General features: G+C 42.0%; 1 long non-coding RNA gene across 4 annotated transcripts; it reads left to right on the top strand.

Annotated features, from left to right (window-relative positions):
• Positions 1-1,841: 1,841 nt before the first annotated feature.
• LOC141984398 (uncharacterized) lies at positions 1,842-27,284 on the top strand. Of its 4 annotated transcripts, XR_012638729.1 has the most exons (7): positions 1,842-2,103; positions 4,394-4,524; positions 10,781-10,979; positions 14,884-14,998; positions 21,104-21,191; positions 21,504-21,617; positions 23,204-27,284. It is a non-coding gene; the product is annotated as an uncharacterized LOC141984398 (long non-coding RNA). The 4 variants fall into 4 exon arrangements; XR_012638726.1 differs by lacking the exon at positions 4,394-4,524; XR_012638728.1 differs by lacking the exon at positions 4,394-4,524 and having other exon boundaries at positions 23,759-27,284.

The following is a 27,284-nucleotide window of genomic DNA, read 5'->3' on the forward strand; positions in this document are numbered from 1 at the left end:
TCTGTGTGGGTCCCTCAGCTGGGCTGAGCTGAGAGTTGTATTTGCCTTAGATGAACAGAGTTCAGCAGTGTTTTCCATCATTCTGCCAGCAACAAGAGAGGACCGAACCGAGCAGCATTTCTGGTCATTTGGTCAGCAGCAGGTGGAGCAAAGCTGCAGCTGGGTCTACCAAAAGTTTCCAGCAGGAGAGCAGCAAACTGAGAATAGCTATGTGGACTATGGTTGGAGCAGAGGAGCTGGCACCATCAGTCTACATTGGCTTAAATGACTCTGGTGAGGCTTCAGTATTGTCGGTAGGGTGACCAGATGACCTGATAGTATCGGGACCATCCCAATATTAGGGGCTGTGTCTTATATAGATACTATCCCCCTCACCTTGAAAAAAGTGTCCCAATTTTTCACACTTGCTCTCTGGTCACCTTAATCATAGCTGGTAAATCATTATAGCAGGACAGGTTTTAGAGCCCCAGAACTGCTTGAGAAACAGGGACCCTGATTTTCCTGGGACTCCAGGATCCACGAATTGGGTACCCATGAACTGTGAGTGAAGGCCTGGGATGCAACAAACAGCATCAGCTATTCAAGGGCTGTGCAATATGAAACTGGTATCATATAGAACCTTTCCCCTGTACGATATTAATAAACCTGACTGACATTAGCGATTTGGTCTCTCGGGTGTATTTAATAACAAAATAATGAGCCAAAGTGTGGTCAAACAATTGTAATAATTGTTACAGTCAGCCAGAAGCTATCTAGCCAAAATGTCAGCGAAACAGAGCAGTCTGGAGTCACGACCTGACTGCTTGGAGGGGGAATCATGCTCAGTATGTGGTAGGATGGTAGTGGTTTTGTATCTTTGGTACACTTATGCAGCCAGCCAGGCCAAAGGGTACTATAGGCACTCAGCCATTTCCTGTATGCACAGGAAATGCTACTATGATTTTTAATAAGTGCTACTATGGCAAAATGCCTTTTTAAAAGTAACCAATTTTATAAATAGTGCATGATAAAGTGCTTTTGGCAAAACACCAATACACTAGAACTTCCTGGGTGAAAAGCCAAATTTTAATTGTGTATAAACAAAGATTAAAGCTCTTTTCTTGACTAAATGTCATACACCAAGTAAAAAAGAGAGGGAAAATATTCTTTTTTGCCAAATGCTATATAACAAACTTAAAGCCATGGCAAATAAAAGTGAGAAACTGGAGATATCAGAATCCTTTGTTGTATAATTTGTGAATAGTCATGTTGGTCCATCATTCAGGCTCGATACTGCAAATAATCTTAACCCTTGGGGTCATGTGTATAGCTTGTTTAAACTGGAAATGGAGGGGAAAACAGTTTTTAAAAAAACGGTAAATATGAGGAGCAAAACGGTATTGCAATGCATTTCCTCATTTGTTTAGTATTAAAAAATAAAGTAAGAAAGCTAACTAAGAACTTAAAACAAGAATAAAATCGAAATAGGAAAGTAAAACAACAAGTGGAAGGTATAAGCAAAGACAATATCCCTGATACTTACAGTATACAAGAAATAAAGGGAAGACTAGAGATTGACGGGAGAGATTCAGTCAGAAGGGGGGGGGGTGGATTTTTTTTTGGTAACCACAGTATAGCAATCTTAAAAATATGTATGGAGTTGCCCAGAAACAGGAACTCCTGCAATCCCATTTACCATACAGACAAAAGCAACCGGTCTAGGGGAACAAATGCAGGTTTTGCGGGAAGATGTAGCAACTTGCACTCTCCTTCCACAGCCAGGATGTTTTTATTCTGGTTTCTAGTCCCCCTGCTCTAACCCACAGAACCCCACTCCCCTCTCAGAGCTAATCATATAACCTTCTTTTTCAGATATTTTTTCCGTACTGGTCAAGTTTTTCCTTATGTCCTTTCTCATTTGTTGCTGCTGCCTGTACTTTAAAATGACCTCATAGAGTTAATTGGTCTCGCTTGGCTCACGTCTCCTCTCATTCCTTCATTGCTGTCTCCTCACTTCTGCCATTTTCTTTGTTTTAAACATTAAAAGTTAAGAGTTATTACAAAAACCCCCACAGAAAGAGATGAAGCACCTGGGAAAAAAAAGAAATCATCAACATGCTTAAGGTAAAAACTTGGCTTTAAATAAGTCCAGTAAGTTAATGATTTTAAACCTTCAGAAATGCAACTGCTGAAGACACGCTTAGCTTTCTTGAAAATATGGTTGCTAAGCAACCGAAATGCTAACTTTGCTTCTTACTTTAGTCACTAATGAATATGTGAAACATGGGTTTTCCTTATTTCCATATAGTAGTATTCTTAAGATAAAAGTATTATAAAGTAATGGAAACTGTCCTAAGTTAACTAAATTAACACAACAAAGTGGGCAAATAACTTAATAGGGATTTTTTTCCCATTACTAAAAGTTTTAAATAAAAAGGTAATAACTTGCTTAATTAAATGCTTAATTTGTTTATTTAGTATGTCTGTTTTCCACAATGCATTGCCTTAATAACTTTAAGATCTTATCTTGTATAGTTATAAATATGATTTTGGCACCATTCATCTTTAGTTGTAAGTTTGCTATATATGCCTTGTATGTTGTGTGTCATGTGATTAATTTTTGTTTTTATTTTGTTGCAACAAAGGCAATTTTACACTCATAATTATTAAAAAGTATTTTAATAGAAGTGGCACCACACTAATTTAATCTGGTTGGGTTACGACCATCATAATTACGGCTGTCAAGCAATTAACAATTTAATTGTGATTAATTGCACGAGTGAAAGAATTAATCACGCTGTTAAACAATAATAGAATACCATTTCTTTAAATATTTTTGGATGATTTCTACATTTTCAAATATATTAATTTCAATTACAACACAGAATACAAAGTGTACAGTACTCACTTTATATTTATTTTTATTACAAATATGTAAAAAACAAAAGAAATAGTATTTTTCAATTGAACTAATATGAGAACTGTAGTGTAATCTCTTTATCATGAAAGTTGAACTTACAAATGTAGAATTTTGTACAAAAAATAACTGCATTCAAAAATAAAACAAAGTAAAACTTTAGAGCCTGCCTACAAGTCCACTCAGTCCTACTTCTTGTTCAGCCAGTACCTGGAATGTATGGGCTCAGAACATAGATAAGGGCTCATCATGACCTAGAATGTATGTGCTCAGAACAAAGATAAAGGGGTACATCACAGTACCAGAAACAAGCAAGGTAAAAAGCTGATTAACTGAATCCAGTTTCAGATGGTGTAGATACCTTTTACTGGTAAACAAATAGGGCAAAAAGATGGCTTTAGGGGTGTAACTTTGGGTAGCACATCTTGTGTGTAAGGTGAATGTAACATTGCTGCATGGGACTGCTCTTTGGAAACTGGTACCATATAAAAGCTTTTACCGGTATGATATTAATAAACCTGACTGATATTGGCTATTTGGTCTCTTGAGTATATTTCATAATGAAATAATGAATCAACGTATGGTTAAGCAATTGACTATACAATTTATCAGCAAGCATCAACACTATTGGCTTAAATTAATTTCTACACAACTAAGCTTAAAGATGTTAGTGGAATATTATAATTTACTTTATATATTTTAGTTATTTATGGGGTTTCAGTAAGGTATAAGAAATATTTAGTTTTACGATAACCAATCAGGCATTTGGTTAAACAAAATACATGTATTTTTGGTACTTATAAACTGAAACCAGCATGCAAGCATCTTCCCCATCTTAGCCTCACTGTAGTGAATTTCAGGCATTATTAGTTATCAGACAATGGTGCTCTTGGTGACCAGGCATTGATGGTCCCACTCTGACACTGTCTTCCAGATGTTTCAGCTTCAGGGACTAACACTTTAACCAAAACAACTTGTTTTATATAGTTTATGGAGGCCTGCTTTCTCCTTTTGGCAAAGCTTCTGTGGGATGATCAGAAAGTGGCCAGTGCTTTTGGTGAAGTCTGGAAATGTCCAACCAGAATGGGAGTTGTCCCTTATCACTCAGGGAAGAAAAGATTTGTCTCTTATGAATTCTTGCAATTTTGTCTCTGGAAGATGCCATAATATTAATGCAAAAAAATTCGGTGCCATCCTTGTCCATGTCAGACATGCTAGGCCCAAGTAACTCATGCAAAACTTCTAAGGACATAAAATGAATGCCTGCTAGTTTAGCTCTGACCAGCATCCTACTTCCCCAGGTCTCTTCCCAGAGGCTTCCTTGGGGTGCAGTCCTTGCCCAACTTGGCACCACTCTAGATCCTTCTCCGAGTCACAATTTCTCTGTCAGCACATTGAGCTGTCTACATAAATGTCCATTTTGAAGAGAGTAGAGATTTTTATGTATGGTCTTTTCACATTCCTTGATAATTTTCCACTTCTTTCATACCTCATCAGGTAGCAACATAACCCATTTGACTCAGTTACTTCATTCATCATTAATAATGTTGGTAACAAATAATGGAGTATTAAGAAAACAGCTGTATAAACCTCTCTATCAGTAACTGGTAATTTTGTACACTTCTGAGGTAAGTTAATAGGATCATGTGAAATGCTGTTCTATGTCTGTATAATTGGCAAATTGTTGATCAATCTTTTATTCATTTCGGCTTTATAACATTTTATTGGATTTCACCTTACAGCTTTTCATTTCACATTGGTTTCTCAATATACTAGTTGAATGTACCACCTTCTCTAGCATTAAACAACCATCTTGTTATACCTTTAATATGGACTAGTTAAAATATATATATTTATTGATCACATTTCTATTTAAAGGCTCTTAAGCAAAGTAAGCTGTCATGGGTTAAGAGGGATGGTCCTCTCACGGATTGATAACTGGTTAAAAGATAGGAAACAAAGGGTAGGAATAATTGGTCAGTTTTCAGAATGGAGAGAGGTAAATAGTGTTGTCCCCCAGGGGTCTGTAATGGGACCAGTCCTATTCAACATATTCATAAATGATCTGGAAAAAGGGGTAAACAGTGAGGTGGCAAACTTTTCAGATGATACAAAACTACACAAGATAGTTAAGTCCCAAGCAGACTGCAGAGAGCTTCAAAAGGATTTCACAAAACTGGGTGACTAGGCAACAAAATGGCAGATGAAATTCAATGTTGATAAATGCAAAGTAATTCACATTGGAAAACATAATCCCAACTATATATATGGAATGATGGAGGTCTAAATTAGCTGTTCCCACTCAAGAAAGAGATCTTAGAGTCATTATGGATAGTTCTCTGAAAACATCCACTCAATGTGCAGCAGCAGTCAAAAAAGTGAACAGAATGTTGGGAATCATTAAGAAAGGGATAGATAATAAGACAGAATATATCATATTCCCTCTGTATAAATCCATGGTACTTCCACATCTTGAATACTGCGTACAGATGTAGTTGCCCCATCTCAAAGATATAGGATGAAATTTAATAGTGAGAAGTGTAAGGTTATGCATTTAGGGATTAATAACAAGAATTTTAGTTATAAACTGGGGACGCATCTATTAGAAGTAACGGAGGAGGAGAAGGACCTTGGAGTATTGGTTGATCATAGGATGACTATGAGCTGCCAATGTGATATGGCCGTGAAAAAAGCTAATGAGGTCTTGGGATGCATCAGGAGAGGTATTTCCAGTAGAGATAAGGAGGTTTTAGTACCGTTATACAAGGCACTGGTGAGACCTCACCTGGAATACTGTGTGCAGTTCTGGTCTCCCACGTTTAAGAAGGATGAATTCAAACTGGAACAGGTACAGAGAAGGGCTACTAGGATGATCTGAGGAATGGAAAAACCTGTCTTATGAAAGGAGACTCAAGGAGCTTGGCTTGTTTAGCCTAACCAAAAGAAGGTTGAGGGGAGATATGATTGCTCTCTATAAATATATCAGAGAGATAAATACCAGAGAGGGAGAGGAATTATTTAAGCTCAGTACCAATGTGGACGCAAGAACAAATGGATATAAACTGGTCATTGGGAAGTTTAGACTTGAAATTAGATGAAGGTTGCTAACCATCAGAGGAGTGAACTTTTGGAATAGCCTTCCAAGGGAAGCAGTGGGGTTAAAAGACCTATCTGGTTTTAAGATTAAACTCAATAAGTTTATGGAGGAGATGGTATGATGGGATAACATGATTTTGGTAATTAATTGATCTTTAAATATTCATGGTAAATAGGCCCAATGGCCTGTGATGAGATGTTAGATGGGGTGGGATCTGAGTTACTACAGAGAATTCTTTCCTGGGTATCTGGCTGGTGAATCTTGCCCATATGCTCAGGGTTTAGCTGATCGCCATATTTGGGGTTGGGAAGGAATTTTCCTCCAGGGCAGATTGGAAGAGGCCCTGGAGGTTTCTCGCCTTCCTCTGTAGCATGGGGCCTGGGTCACTTGCTGGAGGATTCTCTGCTCCTTGAAGTCTTTAAACCACGATTTGAGGACTTCAATAGCTCAGACATAGAATCATAGAATCATAGAATCATAGAATATCAGGGTTGGAAGGGACCTCAGGAGGTCATCTAGTCCAACCCCCTGCTCAAAGCAGGACCAATCCCCAATCAAATCATCCCAGCCAGGGCTTTGTCAAGCCTGACCTTAAAAACTTCCAAGGAAGGAGATTCTACCACCTCCCTAGGTAACGCATAGGTGAGAGGTTTTTCGTAGGAGTGAGTGGGTGAGATTCTGTGGCCTGCGTTGTGCAGGAGGTCGGACTAGATGATCATAATGGTCCCTTCTGACCTTAATATCTATGAATCTATCAATATATTAGAATTGGAAAAGGTTCAGAAAAGGACAACAAAAATGATTAGGGGTATGGAACAGCTGCCATATGAGGAGAAATTAATAAGACTGGGATTTTTCAGCTTGGAAAAGAGACGACAAAGGGGGGGATATGATTGAGGTCTATAAAATCATGACTGGTGTGGAGAAAGTAAATAAGAAAGTGTTATTTACTCCTTCTCATAACACAAGAACTAGGGCTCACCAAATGAAATTAATAGGCAGCAGGTTTAAAACAAATAAAAGGAAGTATTTCTTCACACAAAGCACAGTCAGTCTGTGGAACTCTTTGCCAGAGGATGTTATGAAGGCCAAGACTAGAACAGGGTTCAAAAAAGAACTAGATAAGTTCATGGAGGATAAGTCCATCAATGGCTATTAGCCAGGATGGGCAGGGATGGTGTTCCTAGCCTCTGTTTGCCAGAAGCTGGGAATGGGCAACGGGATGGATCACTTGATGATGACCTGTTCTGTTAATTCCCTCTGGGGCGCCTGGCATTGGCCACTGTCGGAAGACAGGATATTGGGTTTGATGGACCTTTGGTATGACGTGGTGTGGCTGTTCTTATGTTCTTATGGTAAGTTGTCTTGCTAATGAAATGTCCTCAAACTACTGGATTCTGTTACAGAATTATCAACATATTTTTGAGAGAAGGTGAGTGAGGTAATATCTTTTATTGGACCAACTTCTGCTGATGAGAGAAACAAGTTTTCGAGCTTACACAGAGCTCTTCTTCAGGTCTGGGAAACATAATCAGAGTGTGATAGCTAAATAACATGTGGAAGCAGGGGGAGGAAAGGCAAATGGTATGGGTTATTAGTGGGTTATAGATTATGTCTCTATAACCCACTAACAATGCCCCCAGATGCTTTCCCTCCTTTTCTTTCCCTCCATGACTGGAGAGGTGTTAAAGATCTACTTTACCTTGAATGGTCCCTTGAAATATGTGTTAACCACTCAACCACTAAACAATATCTTCCACCCTGTATTTAGCTGTGACACTAAGTATGTTTTCCAAACCTGAAGGCGAGCTCTGTGTAAGCTCAAAAGAGATAGAAACAGTCCCATCTCCATCAGAACACACACAGTCCCCATTCATCAAAGTTATTTCACAACTTGCTTTTATTAAAAGGGGAGATGCAGTCTTTCATCTGTGGCATATACTTTTCTTTTTGGATTGTTCCAACCCACGTGGTTGTGTACAGCCCAAATGAACAGAATTAACACTTACATTGAAGCAGGATCCAATGATTTTAGAAGTGATAGGACATCTCCCACATTCCCAGAGACCTTGCCTAGACAATGAGCAGAGCCATCAGTGACACCTTCTGCAAAAAGGAAAGAGACTCTCAGATTGCTTGTTTATATTCATAAAAATGAATCTATATGATGTTTGATTTCAGATCAAAAGGCACAGGATGAATTTCAATAATGGGGACTACAAAAATACAATAGATAGATAGATAGATAGATAGATAGATAGATAGATAGATAGATAGATAGATATTCATTATTAAATCCAGAATGTGGAATTCTTATTGACCATTGCAATATTCTGCTAAAGCGTTTTAATTAGAATAGCCATATGTATCTAAAGAGGTGAACTGGATGTCTCCCTGGCTTATGACATAAATAATAAACTTCTGAACATGGATTTCCCCTAACTCTATAGTATGGAAAGATGTTCTTCCTATTATCATTTTGCAAAAGATAAAATGATAATGACAAAAATAAATCCAGATGTGACATGATACAAAACAGAAACGCAGCAAAATAAATATTGAAGCATCTTATCAAAAATGGGGCAAAAATTTTGTAAACATTTGCATGACCTTTACATACCTTTTTAATCACTGAATTAGAAACAGACATTTTTTCATCAGAGACTGATGTGTTAGTGAAAAGTTCCATCAACATTTTGAGTTTCAAAAAATTTCAGACCAGTTTTAGCATTGGTCAAAAAACAAGACAGCATTTATATCAGAATGGCATCCTTTTCTTTTGTTGAAATGTTACAGCTTCAGTAATTCAACATGAACTTCTCTGTACAGAACCAAGTGCCTTTTCTATGGTTTCAATATTATGAACAAGCCACTCCAGACAAACATTTATTATCTTCTGAAAATGTGTGTGTGGGGGGGGGTTACGTTTTCACCCTTTGTTATGGTTTCCCAACAGTAAAAATATGTAGAATTCCCCCTCAGTATTCCACCCCTTCTACCCCTCCCTTCTTCCAGTGGAAAAAAGAGAAAATTGTAAAAAGAGAGCAGAAGGAAGAAAAAAATTCCAAAAAATGAAAATGGAAAACTAGATTGTTTCAGTTTCCAAAACCCAAAATTAAATGAAATGTCAACACATTGACATGTTGTTTTGAAACACAACTTTCATTTAGAAATGTCTCACAGAAAACCACAACACTGCAAAAGGGAAACTTTCCCAGAAAAATATCAGTTGTCCGACCAGCTCTGTGTAGGGATATTTGTACCAAAGTAACTACACCAATGCCACAGTGGCTCACCTCCCACCCCCAGGGTTACATAAGCTGCACCAATTAAGCTATGTCCGTATAGCAACACTGGTAAAGCTATCAGAGGTGTGGCTGTGTTAGTCTGTATCCACAAAAACACTCCATGCATCTGAAGAAGTGGATTTTTACCCACAAAAGCTTATGCCCAAATAAATCGGGTAAAGCTATATAGACCCCCCTCTTAGTCTTGTCTTCTTAAAACACGTCTCTCTGAAGACATCTGGGGTATATCTCCACTGCAAATGGGAGTGAGCCTGCCAGGTTGTATAGACAGACTCATGGTAGCTGGGTTGCTGAAGCCTTTCATCCCAGAGAGGAAAGGTTCTGCCAGAGTCTTTCCCTGGGGTGAGGGAAGGCTCTGGCAGCCAAGAGCTGCTAGAGCCTTCCCCACTCTCTGCTGCCACAGTCTTTCCCTCTGGCAGGGAATGTCTCTGCCAGGGGGGAAAGTCTTGGGCAGCTCCCTGGAGTCTTTCTCTGTCACAGGGATGGGCCGCAGTGGTGGGGAGCTGCCTAGGCCTGTCCCCCGCTATTGGAGTCTTTCCCTGTGATGAGAAAGCTTCAGAGGCAGGGATGCAGCAGGAGACTACACCGCTAAAAATAGCAGTGCTTATGGAGAGGAACAGCTTGGGCAACTAGAGAGCCGTGTAGGGTATGTAGCCAAGTACACATCCAACAATATTCATCCTTTATTCTGCTTGCCTAAGCTATGCCTTATACAGTGCTCTTTGTACCAGGGTATTGGGCCTGTGACCCGTCAATGGTTTGAGCATTGGCCTGCTAAACCCAGGATTGTGAGTTCAATCCTTGAGGGGGCCATTTAGGGATCTGGGGCAAAAATAAGGAACAGTATTTCGTCCTGCTGTGAAGGCAGGGGAAGGGACTCGATGACCTTTCAAGATCCCTTCCAGTTCTATGAGATAGGTATATCTCCATATTAATTAATAATAATTTATATTATGGGGTGTGACAGGCACAGAATTCAGCAGAAGATGTTAGACTTGAATTCATGGTCTCCTGATCCCCATCTTTCCAAAGGAAAAAATATTTTTTGAAGAAGCAAGGCTAGAGACGGAGAATTCATTTTGTCTGTGTCCCATCCAGATATTCAGTTCTGTGTGCCATGGGGAAGCAAGAGCATGCTCAGTGCAAACAGGGTGTTGCTAGGGGGTTAGTAGCAAGCCTCTAGCAAGCTCTACCAAGTAAAACCCCAGAGAGAAATGGGGATTTTTTTTTCCACCAGCCAAAATTCTGTCATGTCTGAATGGACTTTCAGGGTGGGTAACAAAGACACCTCTCTCATCCCAGAACTATTCTCCTGCCAAAGTTTAAGGTCTGTCACATGCTGTGGAGGCATTTCAGAGTTCTTTTTAAAAAAAGGAGAATTAATTATTATAATGTAATGTATTAACTGGAAATTTTAATATAGGTTGACAAATCTCTCTCTGTTATCCTATTTTATATCCTATTTTACATCTTAACTAGGGCAATCGGGAATATGAACACAAAAATCACAATAAGAATGTAAAATATCTTCATGACTCAAGGTCGGCCAGGTGATCAAGATGGTCCTTTTTTGGCGAGAGAAGAGGCACCAAGACAGACAGGAGATGAAGAGCCCCTGTATGATAATGACACAGCAGCACCATTATAGTTAAGGTTGAATCATGAATTCTATTTAAAGGTCAATGTTTTTAATTCCCCTAAAACTGATATTTTAGTTTGTCTGTTAGTGGTTTTATCTGTTCGATTTTTGTCTGTTGGTTGGTTTGTAGTGTGCTTGCTTGCATGTCATGTGCTTGCCTGATTGAAGATTGTAGTGTGGTCTGTTTTGGGGGCTGTGTGCAGAGTCAAGCAGCCTGCTAGGGTAGGCTGAGAGCTCACTAGCAAGGCACTAGCCTGCTATCCCTTGACTCTTAACCTCTCTGGCATCCCTTGATGGGAGGGTGGGGGAAGCTAACTCAGAGAGAACAGGGTTTTTTAAAGCCAGCTCCTAAGTGATCAAAGGAACTTGAGAACAGGGGAATTTAAAGAGGGAGTGTGATAGGCAGATACACCTAACATACTCTAAACTTAGACAAACTGCCCATTCCATCCCACAAAAAATCCTGCAAGAGTAAATATAATGCAAGCAGAAGTCCAGCAGCAGGGTGGGGTCTCTCTAGTTTATTGTACTGAATGCAGCATGTAGGATTACCTGCCTTGTGGGCCGGTGGTCTATGTGTGCAAGCAACTCATGGCCCTCAGACACACAGTACAGGCTCATGAGTCCTAAGTCCAGAATGGTGGAACTGGAGGAGCAAAGGGAGACAGTAGAATGAGAGGAGACTTTCCGGGACACAGTAGAATGGTCCCACCCCCAACCTGACAGCCTCTGTGCTGTTGAAGAATATGAAAGTCTCAGAGAAGGAGAACATCAAGCTGGAGTGGAGGATAACCATCCCATAGTTGGGACCCACCTTCCAGATGATGGTATGGTATCCTCTCACACTGGAGATACCCATCCTGGGGAGGGAACCCCAGTTACTAGGAACTGCCAGGTAATAGTAATGGGGGATTCAATTTTTAGAAATATAGATAGTTGGGTTTGTGATGACCAGGAAAACTGCATGGTAAATTGCTAGACAGACTTACATTTAGTGCTGGGGTGGAGCTGGTGGTCATGGTTCATGGTATGTGTAGGTACCAATGACAGAGATAATGGTAGGAGAGAGGTCCTGGAGGCTCAATTTAGGCTGCTAAGAAAGAGATTAATGCTCCATGGTAACATTCTCTGAAATACTTCGAGTTCCACGCGCCAGGCCAGTTAGACAGGGGGAACAGCAGGATTTCAATGTGTAGATGAGACAATGGTGTAGGGATGAAGGTTTTAGGTTTATTAGGAATTGAAGAACCTTTTGGGAAAGGAGGAGCCTGTACAGAAAGACTGGGCTCCTCCTAAATCAAAAAGGAACCGGACTGCTGGCATGTGAAATTAAAAATGTTGTAGAGGATTTTTTTAAGCTAAGGGCTGAGGGAAAGCTGATAGGTACAGAGGAGCACGTGGTTTGGGTGGAGATATCCCTCGGGGGTGAGTTTACTCTATATCCTAATAAAGAGGATAGAAAAGAAGTTGGTAAAGTAGAGGTAGGAGTTAGTGAGGAACAGTTAAACATAAAAGAGTCCCATTTAAATATAACACATGAAGGCAACCAACTGAATTTTGACAAAATGTACAAGTGCTTCTATACAAATACTATCCTTCTAAATACTAAAATGGGTGAATTCGAGTTCCTGGTGTTAATGATGATATTGATATAATAGGCTTCATGGAAACTATTGATATAGAACTGTGTTAATAGATAGAAACACTAATACATATGTTCCAATCAAAGTCTTGTTTTATTGGTAGCTGAAGGGTTGTTGGTTTGTTTGTTTTTTGGTCAGCCTTCTGCACAAATGGCCCACCTCTTCTCATAAAATTCTCAAATGGTCCCGCAGGTAGATCTAATTGCGTATCACTGCCTTATAGTGTTAAAACTGAGAGGTACTAATGCAGGGGTGGACAAACTGTGGCTCGTGAGCTGCATGTGGCCCTTTTACAGTTAACGTGTGGCTTGCGGAGCCCCTCCCCTGTATTCTCCACCTACCAGACTGTTGGGGGGAAGCTCAGGGCTTCTGCCCTGTGGCAAGGCTATGTGGCTAGGGACTTCTGCCCAGCAGGAGGGGGGTATTGGGGCTTCAGCCCCATGGGAGACACCTGCTGGGGCTCGGGGTTTCAGTGGATATGAGGCTTCAGCCCAAGCCCCGACAGGCATACCCTGGGGGGGCTGAAGCTCCAAGGCCCCCTGTCATAAATATAAAGGGAAGGGTAAACCCCTTTAAAATCCCTCCTGGCCAGAGGAAAAACCCTTTCACCTGTAAAGGGTTAAGAAGCTAGGATAACCTCGCTGGCACCTGACCAAAATGACCAATGAGGAGACAAGATACTTTCAAAAGCTGGAGGGAGGGAGAAACAAGGTCTCTCTCTGTCTGTGTGTGTGATGCTTTTGCCAGGAACAGAAAGGAATGGAGTCTTAGAACTTAGTAAGTAATCTAGCTAGGTATGCGTTAGATTCTGTTTGTTTAAACGGCTGAGAAAATAAGCTGTGCTGAATGGAATGTAGATTTCTGTTTTTGTGTCTTTTTGTAACATAAGGTTTTGCCTAGAGGGATTCTCTATGTTTTGAATCTAATTACCCTGTAAGGTATTTACCATCCTGATTTTACAGAGCTGATTCTTTTACTTATTTTCTTCTATTAAAATTCTTCTTTTAAGAAACTGAATGCTTTTTCATTGTTCTTAAGATCCAAGGGTTTGGGTCTGTGGTCAGCTATGAAAATTGGTGAGGATTTTTATCAAGCCTTCCCCAGGAAAGGGGGGTGTAACGTTTAGGAGCATTTTTTGGGGAAAGACGTTTCCAAACGGACTCTTTCCTAATAATACCGGTTAGATGTTTGGTGGTGGCAGCGAAAGTCCAAGGGCAAAAGGTAAAATAGTTTGTTCCTTGGGGAAGTTTTAACCTAAGCTGGTAAAAGTAAGCTTAGGAGGTTTTCATGCAGGTCCCCACATCTGTACCCTAGAGTTCAGAGTGGGGAAGAACCTTGACACCCCCCCCCAACCCCACAGGGCAGAAGCCCCTAGCCACACCACTCAGCCACAGGGCTGAAGCCCTGAGCCCCGTCAGGCATGCCCCAGCTCTCAAACTTCTGGTGATTGTTGTATGTGGCTTAGAGGGTCAGTAAGTTTGGCCACCCTTGTACTAATGACTGAATGAATCATACATCTCATTAAGATTAGTAGCTGGGAATTCACCCTTCAATTAACACAACTAGTGACAAGTTAATGACAAGCTCTGGCCTAAGAAAAAAGGACTTTTGGATAGAATGACTGGGCATTGCTGCAAGTTTGCGAGTCATGGAGAGCAATTTCGTATTGGCAGAATGTAATCATAGTCTATGGGAGGGAAACTGAGACCTTTGAATGCCAGATGGGAGGGGAGATGTATTAGGCAGCAGACGAGTGAGTGATGTGGAAGAGGGTTGCAGTGAGGGGAGAGAGAAGATTTATGGGGAGGGGGATATATTGGTCTGTATGGAAAGTGAGGGGTGAGAGGTGGGAGCTCAGGTGAGGTATGCTTGGGGCTTAGAGGGAGTGAAGGACTGGGACACTTGGAAAGGGGATATGGGGGTGAATCTGAAAGAACTGGAAGGGACCTCTAGAGGTCTAGTCCAGTCCCCTACACTCGTGGTAGGACTAAGTATTATCTGGGGACTGGAAGACAAGAGGAACAGGGGCACCTATCAGCCCCACATTCTCCCTTCCCATGTGTGCCAGGGTCTGGGGCTTGGGACCTGGCTTTCAGAACTTTGAGTTTTGTTCAACTCAGTGTTCTGCAAGGGGATGACATACCACCAATCAACTTTAATGCTGCATTAACATAGCTTTGTGCCATTGAATTCATAGAGTGCTGGGCACTGTGATATACAGAACTGCAGAAATTTTGTTTGATGCAAGTGATATTTATCAGATGTGGGCTGCAATCTGTTAATTATTTTTATTTGTACAGCACCGTCAAAATTCCTGGCACATATCAGGGAATTATGGGTGGAAAAAATCCCTGCCTTGAGCAATCTGCACCTGATAAATTCTACTGTCTGCTCCAGTGCCATTTGAAATCAAAGGTAAGACTCCCACTGACATGATTAGGGTTTGGACGAGGGCCCGATTGCGAGAGGAGTTCCAGGAAACCAGTCTATCTGGGGAGAGATATGGCAGCAAGGTGTGTCTGTGTGTTTGTTCTGAACAAATTGTACCAATATACTATGTGAATGTAGGGTATTTTCCTATTGTATGCATCCAAACCCAATGAGATAATGCCTTGCTGAAAATGTGTGTGTGTGCATGGCCAGGGTGGGGGGTGGCGGGATAGCAGGGAGAGAAAGCGCAGCTACTGAAATTCAGTAAGGGGATGGCCAGCCAGCTCAAGTGTGGGAAATGGGGTCCCAGCAATTCCTGCCTGCTCCCTAGTCTGATCCTAGGTGCCTCTGCAACTGCTCCCTCCCGCCAGGTCCTGCTATAAGCTCCGTATCCTGCAACCCCCGCAAACATGTGTGGGTTAACATGGGGGAAGAGCCCCCGCAATATTTCCATAATTCCAAAATTCTTAAAATTAACAAATTAAATCTCTCCCTTTTTCTTGTGGTTTTGTTTTGTTGCTGTAACAACCAGTAGCCTTCACAATAGCAGTGAAAAGGTCAGACACTCTTCATGCGTTGAACATGTGAGAGTCAATGGTCCCTGCAGATACTAAGAACCTGTTAAGGATTTGTCTCATCCATGCTATTCAGAGAGGAGAGAATGAGAAGTGACTGGGCTACAACAGCAGTGAGGAAAACCGAAGAAAATTGCTAAGGCTTCTGTAGTGGAATTGGGCCTATCAATGCAACTAGGTACTCACGGTTCACTGGGTGCCCAAGTAGGATGAAAGCAGTCGAGCAGCTGAGGCCTTGATAACGGTTAGTTTTTCACCTAGTGCAGCAAACCTGCTAGTTTTGAAGGCCTAGATGCTGCCACACTGATATCAATGCTACAAGTGTCAGAGTTGCACAGTGGCAATTCTGAAGGTCTGCCACTGTAGCGTGAACACTTATTACAGCAACAAAAGGGGGTTTTCTGTCACTGCACTAAATCCACCCCCCGAAGAGGCATAGCTAGGTCAATGGAAGAATTCTTCAGTCAACCTACCGGAGTCTACACCAGGGCTTAACTACACCAGGTCGGCATAACTATATCTCTCAGGGGTGTGAGTTATTCCCAACCTTGAGTGATGTAGCTGGGACAATCTATCTTTGAAATATTTTGAATCTTTGAAAACTCGTGGCGATCGGGGGAGGTCCCGTATGATTGGAAAAAGGCAAATATAGTGCCCATCTTTAAAAAAGAGAAGAAGGAGAACCCGGAGAACTACAGACTGGTCAGCCTCACCTCTGTCCCTAGAAAAATCACAGAGCAGGTCCTCAAGGAAACCCACTTTGGAGCAGTTGGAGGAGAGGAAGGTGATCAGGAACAGTAAACATGGATTCACCAAGAGCAAGTCATGGCTGACCAACCTGATTGTCTTCTATAATGAGATAACTGGCTCCATGGATATGGAGAAAGCAGTGAATGGGATCTATCTTGACTTTAGCAAAGCTTTCAATACAGTCTCCCACAGTATTCTTGCCAGTAAGTTAAAAAAGTATGGATTGGATGAATGGACTATAAGGTGGATAGAAAGCTGGCTAGATCATCGGGCTCAACGGGTAGTGATCAATGGTTCAATGTCTAGTTGGCAGCTGGTATCAAGCGGAGTGCCCCAGGGGTCGGTCCTGTGGCCGATTTTGTTCCACATCTTTATTAATGATCTGGATGATGGGATAGATTGCACCCTCAGCAAGTTCGTGGATGACACTAAGGTAGGGGGAGAGGTAGATACGTTGGAGGGTAGAGATAGGGTCCAGAGTGACCTAGACAAATTGGAGGATTGGGCCAAAAGAAATCTGAGGCTCAACAAGGACAAGTGCAGAGTCCTGCACTTAGGACAGAAGAATCCCGGCTGGGGACTGACTGGCTAAGCAGCAGCTCTGCAGAAAAGGACTTGGGGGTTACAGTGGATGAGAAGCTGGATATGAGTCAGCAGTGTGCCCTTGTTGCCAAGAAGGCTAATGGCATATTGGGCTGCATTAGTAGAATCATTGCCAGCAGATTCAGGGAAGTGATTATTCCCCTCTATTTGGCACTGGTGAGGCCGCATCTGAAGTATTGCATCCAGTTTTGGGCCCCCCACTACAGAAAGGATGTGGACAAATTGGAGAGAATCCAGTGGTGGGCAATGAAAATGATTATGGGACTGGGGCACATGACTTATGAGGACAGGTTGAGGGAACTGGGCTTATTTAGTTTGCAGAAGAGAAGAGTGAGGGTGGATTTAATAGCAACCGTCAACTTCCTGAAGGGGGGTTCCAAAGAGATGGAGCTAGGCTGTTCTCAGTGGTGGCAGATGACAGAACAAGGAGCAATGGTCTCAAGTTGCAGTGGGGGAGGTCTAAGTTGGATATTAGGAAACACTATTTCACTAGGAGGGTGGTGAAGCACTGGAATGGGCTACCTAGGGAGATGGTGGAATCTCCATCCTTAGAGGTTTTTAAGGCCCGGCTTGACAAAGCCCTGGTTTTAGTTCATAGAATCATAGAAGATTAGGGTTGGAAGAGATGCCAGGAGGTCATCTAGTCCAACTCCCTGCTCAAAGCAGGACCAACACCAACTAAATCAGGGATCGGCAACCTTTGGCATGCGGTTCGTCATGGAAATCCTCTGGCGGTATGGGACGGTTTGTTTACCTGCAGTGTCCACAAGTTCAGCCGATCGCAGCCCCCACTGGCCATGATTCGCCGTTCCAGGCCAATGGGGACTGCGGGAAGCGGCGCAGGCCGAGGGATGTGCTGGCCTCCACTTCCTGCAGCCCCCATTGGCCTGGAACGGCGAACTGCAGCCAGTGGGAGCTGCGATCAGCTGAACGCTGCAGGTAAACAAACCGTCCCAGCCCGCCAGCGGATTTCCCTGATGGGCCGCGTGCCAAAGGTTGCCGATCCCTGATTTAGTTGGTGTTGGTCCTGCTTTGAGCAGGGAGTTGGACTAGATGACCTCCTGGCATCTCTTCCAACCCTAATCTTCTATGATTCTATGTTTTAGGTGTAGATCAGGCCTCACATTGCATTGTTCCATCATCCAGAATCAGCCCCATTGGAATCGATGTCACAGTTCACAGAGCAAGCACTACTCATTGTGAGGGAGGGTGGCTGACTCCTCATATCTAGTCATAGTGCATTTTTTGTGCTGCTGTTGGTGCTGTGGACACAATCTTAGCAAATCCCAGTCTTTCCTAAGCAGAGTATGTGCTGTTAGCCACCAAAGTCATATTCTCCACAGCCCACCTAATTATTATATTATATTATTATAATATGCAGTGAAGCTACCTGGTGCAGTGATATTGGCCAGTGGGATCTTTTCCCTTCCAATATCCTCAGGAGAAAGGACATTCTTATACAATGGGACCAGGTAGAGAGAGATACAGAGAGAGATAGAACTGGTAAGGTCAAGACACAACATCTACTAAGGAAGAGTTTAAAACTCTGTGGTGGTGTTGTTTTTTAAATTAGCAAATATTTCATTCTAATGCTTTTTAAGCACTTAGTAGGTTTTTTGAAAACATTCAAGAACTCCACCTCTTCAGTTCAGAGTTAATGAACCCCACAGACATTTCCCTGAGGACCAAAGAGAATTCCAGCAAAAGAAGGAAGACCAGACTTGATTTTCTTGATATTTGTAAGCTAAATAACAAGCAGAAGGAAAAAAATACACTTTAAAAAACAAAAACCCTTTCAGGTATCCTAATACTTTATAAAGGGACAAAAAAAGAGCACAGACCCATTGCTATTTTTCTCTTTGCAAGTGCCCTACAATAACCTGGGTCAAATATCGACAGTGAATTAGAGTATTAAGACATGCCTGACATTGTGCATAAACAAGGGTATCAGTAGATTCAATCTCTGAGTGGGACTGTACAGGCCTCTAAGATGAAGGGAATGGACCACCAACCATCCCCTGGAAAGTCAGGCGGGCGATGGGACATCTCCTCAAAACACTGAGGGGAAGATGTAGGAGGTGGACAGACCACCCCTCAGAAACAGAGCACAAAGCAAAGGGGAAGTATAGGGCTGTTAGGAGGGATGGTTCCATGATGAGGGGCCTCCAGGAGAGGAGGTTTGATGGGATGTAATAAGAATATTTAACTCCCCTATCTCCCTAAGGAATAGAGATTTGGGTTTTTGATGTGCGAGTGCCTCTGAGTAAGTGAATCTTCCTCAAACATCGGCCAAGTTTCCCTCCAACTTGTGTTTGGCTCTGAGAAGAGGCCAAAGTGGGGTTCATTGGCAGCAGAAGGGGAAGAGGAGGCATTTATTATTTTTTGCGCGGTGGGGTGTTTCCTATCTTTTCTGGAGCAGGTTTCCCATCCCTACCTGTTGACATTCGACAGCCTCTCCCAAACACAGGTGTTGTCATCAGTGTGACAGCCAGCACCAATTAAATGCAGGTCCTCGGGTTCTAGGCAACAGCTGGAGGGAACCAAGCTGGACCATTGCCGCGTGTGGGGAAAGTGTGGTGCACTGGCGCCTGTATTAAAAGTGTAAGTTATCACTTTAAATGCTCAAGGTATTGTCTTGGTCCAGCTTGAAGGCTAGGGAAGTGTGTGCTCAGGGCTTAGCAGAGTCAGCAGCTAGACAGCCTGAAATAAGGTGGAGTGAGTTGTGCTGCTCTGTTTTAGGGAGAAGCTTCTTTCTCTCTTTGTTTTACAGGTGTTGTGTATTGTTCTGAATTCTAAGAAACAAAGGAATGTTAGGATGTAACCTTCCACCAAGAGTGTTTTTGTTTTTATCTAACTTCTCTGTGGGTATGGTGTGAACATAACAGGGAAAGAAGAGTGAGGTGACCAGCCAGAGTGACGTGCCCACTCCTTGTGTCCCCACTGGGTGGGACAGCATCTCGGGTCCCTGTCCTGTCTCTGTGGAGAAAGTGGCAGGTGAGAAGACCAGCACCCTAACAGAAACAATTGAAATACAGGGCAAAGACAATGGAATGAGGGACAAGTCCCTTCCAATCTCTCGTTTCCCTGTTTTTGTCCCACTCTGTGTGGCTGTAGGACTAGTGGATTCTGATACTTGGTCCTCTCCCTTCTCCCCTCAACTTTTTTTTATTTTCTGCCTACAAAAGGGTGGAAATGGAGGAAAACAGAAGGTGATGACTGGGAAGGAGATTCCAAAGCAGGTTGTTAAACTTTGTGGTGATTCATTGTTTGTCAGCTCTGAGGCTTAGTAACAATGAATTCTCCAGGGAACACTGAGGTGTCAAACTCCTCTATAGAACCCTTAGAAATTTTCCTGGCCACAATTTCAGCCCAATCACTTCTTGTTCTCTCCTCCCTGAGAGAAAGAGACAAATCTTAAAAGGAGCTTAGCACCTGCGACTGCCTTTGGCTTCCACATGTTTGATTCATCAACATTTTATGTCTCTACTTTAGATTGTTCTCATTAAGGCTGATGTTTGTTAGGTGGGGGAAATAGGGTAAAGTCATGGTTTTCTCCCATCAATACCTGTACAATTCCTTAGTTTAGATTCACAGGGAAACAAACCAAAAACATAACAATACATTCCTGGCACACAGTATTTTCAGTGTGATTCACTTTATTTCTTACCTTCAGAAGGATTTTTAACCTCTTTGTAATGGGTTTTAATGCATGAAGTTTAGAAAATTCCTGAAATACATGTAAAATACTGGGGGGGAAAATGTACAAAAATATACAAACACGCACATCCTTCTGTCCATCGCTTTTTGGGTGTGTTCTAGAATTCCCCTCTACAGTAGGGCCCTCATCTGAAGTCAGTGGGAGGATTTCCATTGACTTCAAAGGGCTTTGGACCAGACAATAGATGTTTGCTAGGTGTAAATATTCATATTGCAACTTCCTCAATGCAGGGATTTGTCAATTGTATTTCCCTGAGATGCTCTGTGAATGTTTATGCTGCTGTATATATAATAATCATTATAATTAAGAGGTTGCAGCACACACTTAATAAATGTCACTTGTATCAAAACAAGATTTCCACAGATCAGCATATCATAATCCTCAGTGTCCTATAAATAGAGAAACTCCCAGTCTGCTGTCTAACTTGTAGTTTTTTCTCCTCAGTGACATTGAGTTCCTGGCCAAACGTTAGCCATGAAGATTCTTTACCTTCTTTTTGCTGTCTTCTTCCTGGTGGCACAAAGAACTGAAGGTAAGATTTTCATGAATGAAGGGAAAATATAGAAGGACATGTGTGAGCCTGTACTAAGGTTGCCTAAATCTTTGTATCATAGTTTTTTCCAACTCTTCTTCTAAAGAGTTCTAGTACTTACAGGGTTTGAAGCAGATACTTGAAATTTAGCTGGGGAATAATCCTGGGGTCAGGAAGGTCCCTTTGATGTGCCTATGAAAATCTGTACAGATGTGGTTGAACTATAACCTGTAAAAACTTCACCTAAATCCTATCTAGTGGGGTGCTTCTAGGATTGGTTCTTGATCCTGTCTTATTCATTTTTTTTATCAGTGACCTGGAAGAAAATATAAACTCACTGATAAAGTTTGCAGATGAAAAGAAATTTGGGGAGTGGTAAAAATTGAAGAGGACACAACTCTGATACAGAGTGATGTGGATCGCATGGTAAGCAGGGGGCAAGCAAACAATACACATTAAAATAAGGCTAAATATAAATGCATACGTCTAAGAAAAAAGAATGTAGACATAGTTACAGAAGGGGCCACTCTGTCCTGGGAAGCAGTGACTCTGAAAAAGATTTGGGAGTAAGTGGAGGATAATCAGTTGAATACGAGCTCCCAGTGTGAAGCTGTGGCCAAAAGGGCCAATTCCGTCTTTGGTTGCATAAACAGGGGAATATCAAGTAAGACTAGAGAGGTTATTTTACCTCTGAATTTGGCACAGGAGCGATTGCTGCTGGAAAACTGGGTCTTGCTCTGGTGTCCACAAATCAAGACTGTTGCACCCGTGCATGGTTTAAAGGATACATTGGGCGGAATGCTTGTCAATCAAATTTGGCCCAGCTGCCCCTCCATCATTTTGGGGGGCCACCGCAAACTGCCTCTTTCATTCTTCCCCACCCCAGATAGCCCTGAGGAAAGACTGACCTGAATATCTGTGTGGACACAAGATATATCCTCTTCCTTTGGCCTGATCCCATGAAAATACAGTTTGTTCTAGTGGAGGGTGAACTAAGTTGGGAACCAGGAGAACATGAATTCGAGTCTAACTTCTGCTCACAAGTGTTAATTATTCAGGGCTTTGATGTCCTTATTATTAAGTGTTGTCTCACCCCCAGGAGAGAATACACAATCTGGGACTAAAACCCCAATCTTTAATGTGGCAAATCATTTTCTCAGTATCTTAGCAACACTGTCTCCCAGAAATAATCTACTATATCTGTGTTCTGGGCTAGATTACTGCAAATGCCATTGTGTTGAGTTGTAGCAGTTTCTCAAGAAATGACATTGCATCCGTATACATTATTATTATGTTATTAATGAATTAGCACCTAGGAGCCCCTGGTCATGGATTTGGACCCCATTGTGTCAGGTGCTGTACAAAGTACAGCTAAGACATATTCCCTACACCAAACATGTATAAGATGAGAGAAATTACATACAAATAGGGGGAGCTCAAGGAAGCAATGAGACATTACTTTTTAGGTCTTGAGTTTATGCCTGTGGGGATTGGATACTTTAATGAAAGCACAGCTAAAATCCAGTTTAAAATAGTCTAATCTAAATATCCCAAAGGGTGAGGTGATGGCCATTTGGGCTACATTTTCCAAAAGTCCAGCCTCTCTGATATGACTATACCTGGCAACTGGGCAGGAAGAAACTATTCCTGAGTTGTCACAGAATGTTTGTGCAGAGTCTCCCAGACCGTAAGGCATTCAGACGTGAAGGGACTCGGTCAAACCCTTCTGTTCCTAAATGTTGCAACCATCCATCCCAGTGCTGAGCCGGTTCAACCCTGCTCAGCCAACCAGCATTTGTGATATTGCCTGGAACATCACTGTTTCAATAAGAAAGAGTCAGAACTGCAGCAGCAGCCACTAAAGGAAGTTGGCGATTCAGGCAGCTACCTGTTTCCTGTGCCTGCAAGATGTGGGGCTGTGAAGGACATCCATGCTCAATGCTGTGGTTCTGAAGTGTGCAGCCAGGGAGCCTGTGCTTCTGCTTAATTAACTTGCTCTGTTCTCTTCCTAGGGGCAGCCATTGAATGGGCAGAGAACTACAGCCATTTAAGTATTATGAAATATCAAGTAAAATGGGGCACAGGAAGATAATTGGGTTGTTTTATCCGGGTCTCAGTGAATGGGAAATTCATTAAAGGAGAAAAGCCCATCATGCTACAGCCACAGCTCTTGTTTCTCTGCTGTGTGAATGAAAATCATGATTCTTTTTGTGTGTGTGTGTGTGCAGTTTCTAACCGTGGAATCATTGGCACTGCCATATGCCTAAGTAAGAAGGGTGCCTGCTTCCTTTTCCATTGTCCTCTCAATACAATGCATATTGGACGCTGTGGTCTGTTTTGGCATTGCTGTAGGTGGTAAGTTCAGGATTTTCACAAGGGAGATATTGCACTGTGAACAGAACTATTTGTCTCTCTTTTTTATGTATCCAAGCTATTGTTTAATGCTCTTGCAGGCTTCACACACAAGGCACAGCCCAGGGGCAGAAGGCAAAGGAGGCTCCTGTACTACCCTGATTCTGGACTGTCTGGGGGCTGCTTTGACCCTTGTTGACTTCTCTTACTTACAGCTACCTTACCCTGCTGGCCATGGCTGGTCTGCAGTCTGGAGCATCTGTAATGCTCAGTGCTACAGAGGTTGCCCTACTGAGACCTGATAACATCCAGCACCATCTCCAGCACTATCCCTAAAACAGTGCTTGTAAGTAGGGTGGCAGAGGGCCAGTTATGTCAGCTCTTTGTTGCTCGTACATTGGGGTAACTCTCCATCAATCTTTTTATATCCCCTTCATGTAGCCAGAACATCGTTAAGCACTCACAATAAAGGCAATTTCCAATCTCTTTCCATAATAAGTCCATCCTCTCACATGCTTGTCCACTTTTGGAAACACCTCCTCCTTACGGCGTACATCCATGCTTGCTCTACAACCAAGAGTGGAATATTTCTTGATTGATTCAGCAAAATTCATTCAGGCACTTCTGGTGTTGAATGTGTTTGACACAAGTTCTGTTCACTCCTGAGACATGATCCCTGCCAAAAACAGAGGGATTCTTTGACTTGTAGTCAAGGAATTGTGGGAACTGTTGGCTCCTAATGAAGAATTCTAAATATGAAAGGCCTGTTGTCCTCAGTCTGAAGGGAATTGGTAAGACCTGCTGTAAGTCTCTCTGGCAAGCAGGAAAGTGTGGAAGAGCAGTAGGGATGATACAGAGTGATCTGGATCACCTGGTAAGCTGGGCTGAAGCACACAATATGGGTTTTAATACAGCTAAATATATATGTATACATCTAGGAATGTAGGCCATATTTACATGATGGGGTACTCTATCCTGGGAAATGGTGGCTCTGAAAAAGATTTGGGGGTCATGGTGGATAATCAGCTGAACATGAGCCCCCTGCAGTCAAAAGAGCTAATGTGATCATTGGATGAATAAACATGGGAATCTCAAGTAGGAGTAGAGAGACTATTTTAACTCTGTGTTTGGCATTGGTGTGGAGTCCTTTGTCTGCTTCTGGCACCCAAAATTCAAGAAGGATGTTGATAAATTGGAGAGGGTTCAGAGAAGAGCCACAAGAATGAATAAAGAATTAGCAAGCATAGCTTATAGTGATAGCCGTAGGCGATCAATATATTTAGCTTAGGAAAAAGAAGATTAAGGGGTAACTTGATTACAGTCTATAAGTATCTACATGGGAATAAATATTTAATAATGGGGTCTTCAGTTTAGCAGACAGAGGTATAGTATGCTCCAAAGGCTAGAAATAGAAGCTAGGAAACTCAGCCTGGAAATAAGGCGGGCATAGTTAAGAGTGACGGTAATTTACCATTGGAAAAAATTATCGAGTATAGTGCAGGATTCACTATCACTGACAATGTTTAAATCAAGACTGGATGTTTCTTTAAAAAAATATTTTCAAGATAATATTTTAGGGGAACTCTCTGGCCTGTTTGATACAGGAGGTCAGACTAGATAATCATAATGGGCTCTTCTGGCTTTGGAATGTATGAAAACTATTGTGCATGAGTACAGCTGAAGGGAAGAGAAGTCCAATCAGCCCCTGAGGAAGCGCCTCTAGCCCAGAAACTTTTATATTTTCTTTTTGATGACTTTGTTGGCCCCAGATTTGGGAGATTTTGGTTCAGCACTGATGAGAAGATAAACTGCACCCCTCACACATGGAAATCATGATGATTTTCCCAGAGTAAAAAAGTATTTTCAAACCAAATCACCCAAAAATGGCAGCACATGGAAACTCAGTGCATGGCCTAGTCCTCACTCCAGGGTCCATCCAGAACTACTCAATGTGAAAAACTGGAAAATAATGTAATTATGAAGGTGGGAAAATTGTAGCTCCAGTAGGTGCAGGGCGGCATTCTCAGAGCTGTGTTACAGAACATCTGAGTCCAGATCCTGCAAACGTGAGGAGCCGTGTTGAGCATAAAGTTGCTCCCACATGACAGCAGGATGGAGGCACTGTCAAGCACCCATGTGTGATGGGTGCCATACCTTCTTTGTCTGCAGTCTGTGGTTTATGCAGAGCCCTCCAGAGTTAAAAGTACAGGTGTCAACAGCTTGAACTAAAGAGCTAGCCTCTAGTTGGAGGCACAACACTTACAGTTTGCACAAAGGGGGATGTGTGGCATGCACTGACCAGTGGGTGACAGATGCGTATCAGAAGATGCCTTCATTCTTCAATGCAATTCAGTAATCACTAGTCCATTTTAAGGATTAATGCTACTTTCATTCCTTAATGCATCTTAGTACATACTCTGAGCCTTTGCAGTTCTCGTTTCAGAATTCCAGAGCGATTACAAATCTTGGTAATCTTAGCATTACAATTGTTCAGAATGTCTTTTTAATGCTTTAAACATGACGGTTCCCACAGTAAAGTTAACTTGGCAGCATTGTAGATCTGCAGCCCTTCTTATCCCCGTTCTTCTTGTGAGCTGCTGGATGTACCATAAAAACCTGTCCAGGATGTCCATTCATGTTGCAGCAGGGACAGGTCCCAGAGAAGCAGTAGGGAGGGGTCAGAGATTTTTTCCAACCACAAAAACACAAGAGGGTCAGCTTCAGGGCAGGGGTTGTGAAGCTTGGAGCTTCATGAGAGCGACTTCAGCGCTGCTCACCTGGCTGGTTCACTGGGCATTTTCAGAGCTCCATGCTTTCACCAGGCCAGGCTACTAGCATGGAACTGCCACAAGCATATGGTCAGGCTTTGGGCTTACATGAGCTGGGAGGCAGAATAGGAATTGCCATGCATTCTTGAGGAACAAATCATTGATCATGTAAATAAGTCATTATTTAATTTTTCCCATAGGCAAACGTGCGTGTGTAAGAAAAACTGTATGTGGATGTGAGACACATTGTGGTACACTTTATGTATTTTGATTTTATTTTTCTATATGAAAAAGAAATAGTCAAGATTTTTAAAGGTCACAGATTTGATTAAATCCCGCAAAGGAATTCCGCCTGTCTTTTTAATTTTGATACACATTTTTCACTAAAATGTTCATCGTATTTACAGCAGGTCTAATATTTTGGGTTTTTTTTTTAATGTCCCAGACTAATTTATTTTTCTGGTGGTTGCTTTACCTGTGTAGAATGTTAAATAGGAAGGATTTTTTTAAAAAATAAAATTGAGAATCTGCCTTCTTTACTAGACAGTAAGGGGTAAAGGGAGGGGAAATCCATGTTCAGAAATCTAGTGTATTTACCTGGTAAGCCAGATAGGCAGCCAGTTCACATGTTTAGCTATATCTGACTATCTTCATTGAAACTCTGTAGCAGTATGTTGAATACAGAAAATGAATCTCCTGCTCCGGTGTTAACCAGGGACATCTGCACTCACTGTTCAGTGATTTGAAAGTAAGTATCATAGTTTCCTTGTTTTAATGGATTTAATCACAGAATCTGAGAGTCTCTTTCCTGTTTTCCTTTTTTAGGGCTGAGTGATGGCACCAGAGATTGTCAATGCAGGATCTCTGGGAATCTGGCAGAGGACACCTAGCTTCTAAAATTATTGAAGCCTTTTTATCTGGACTGCAAAGAATCTTGTGAGCTGAAGAAAACCCACAAGGGAGCCCTAGTATT

The sequence above is a fragment of the Natator depressus genome, chromosome 3, assembly GCF_965152275.1.
Source record: "Natator depressus isolate rNatDep1 chromosome 3, rNatDep2.hap1, whole genome shotgun sequence".
NCBI lineage: Eukaryota > Metazoa > Chordata > Testudines > Cheloniidae > Natator > Natator depressus.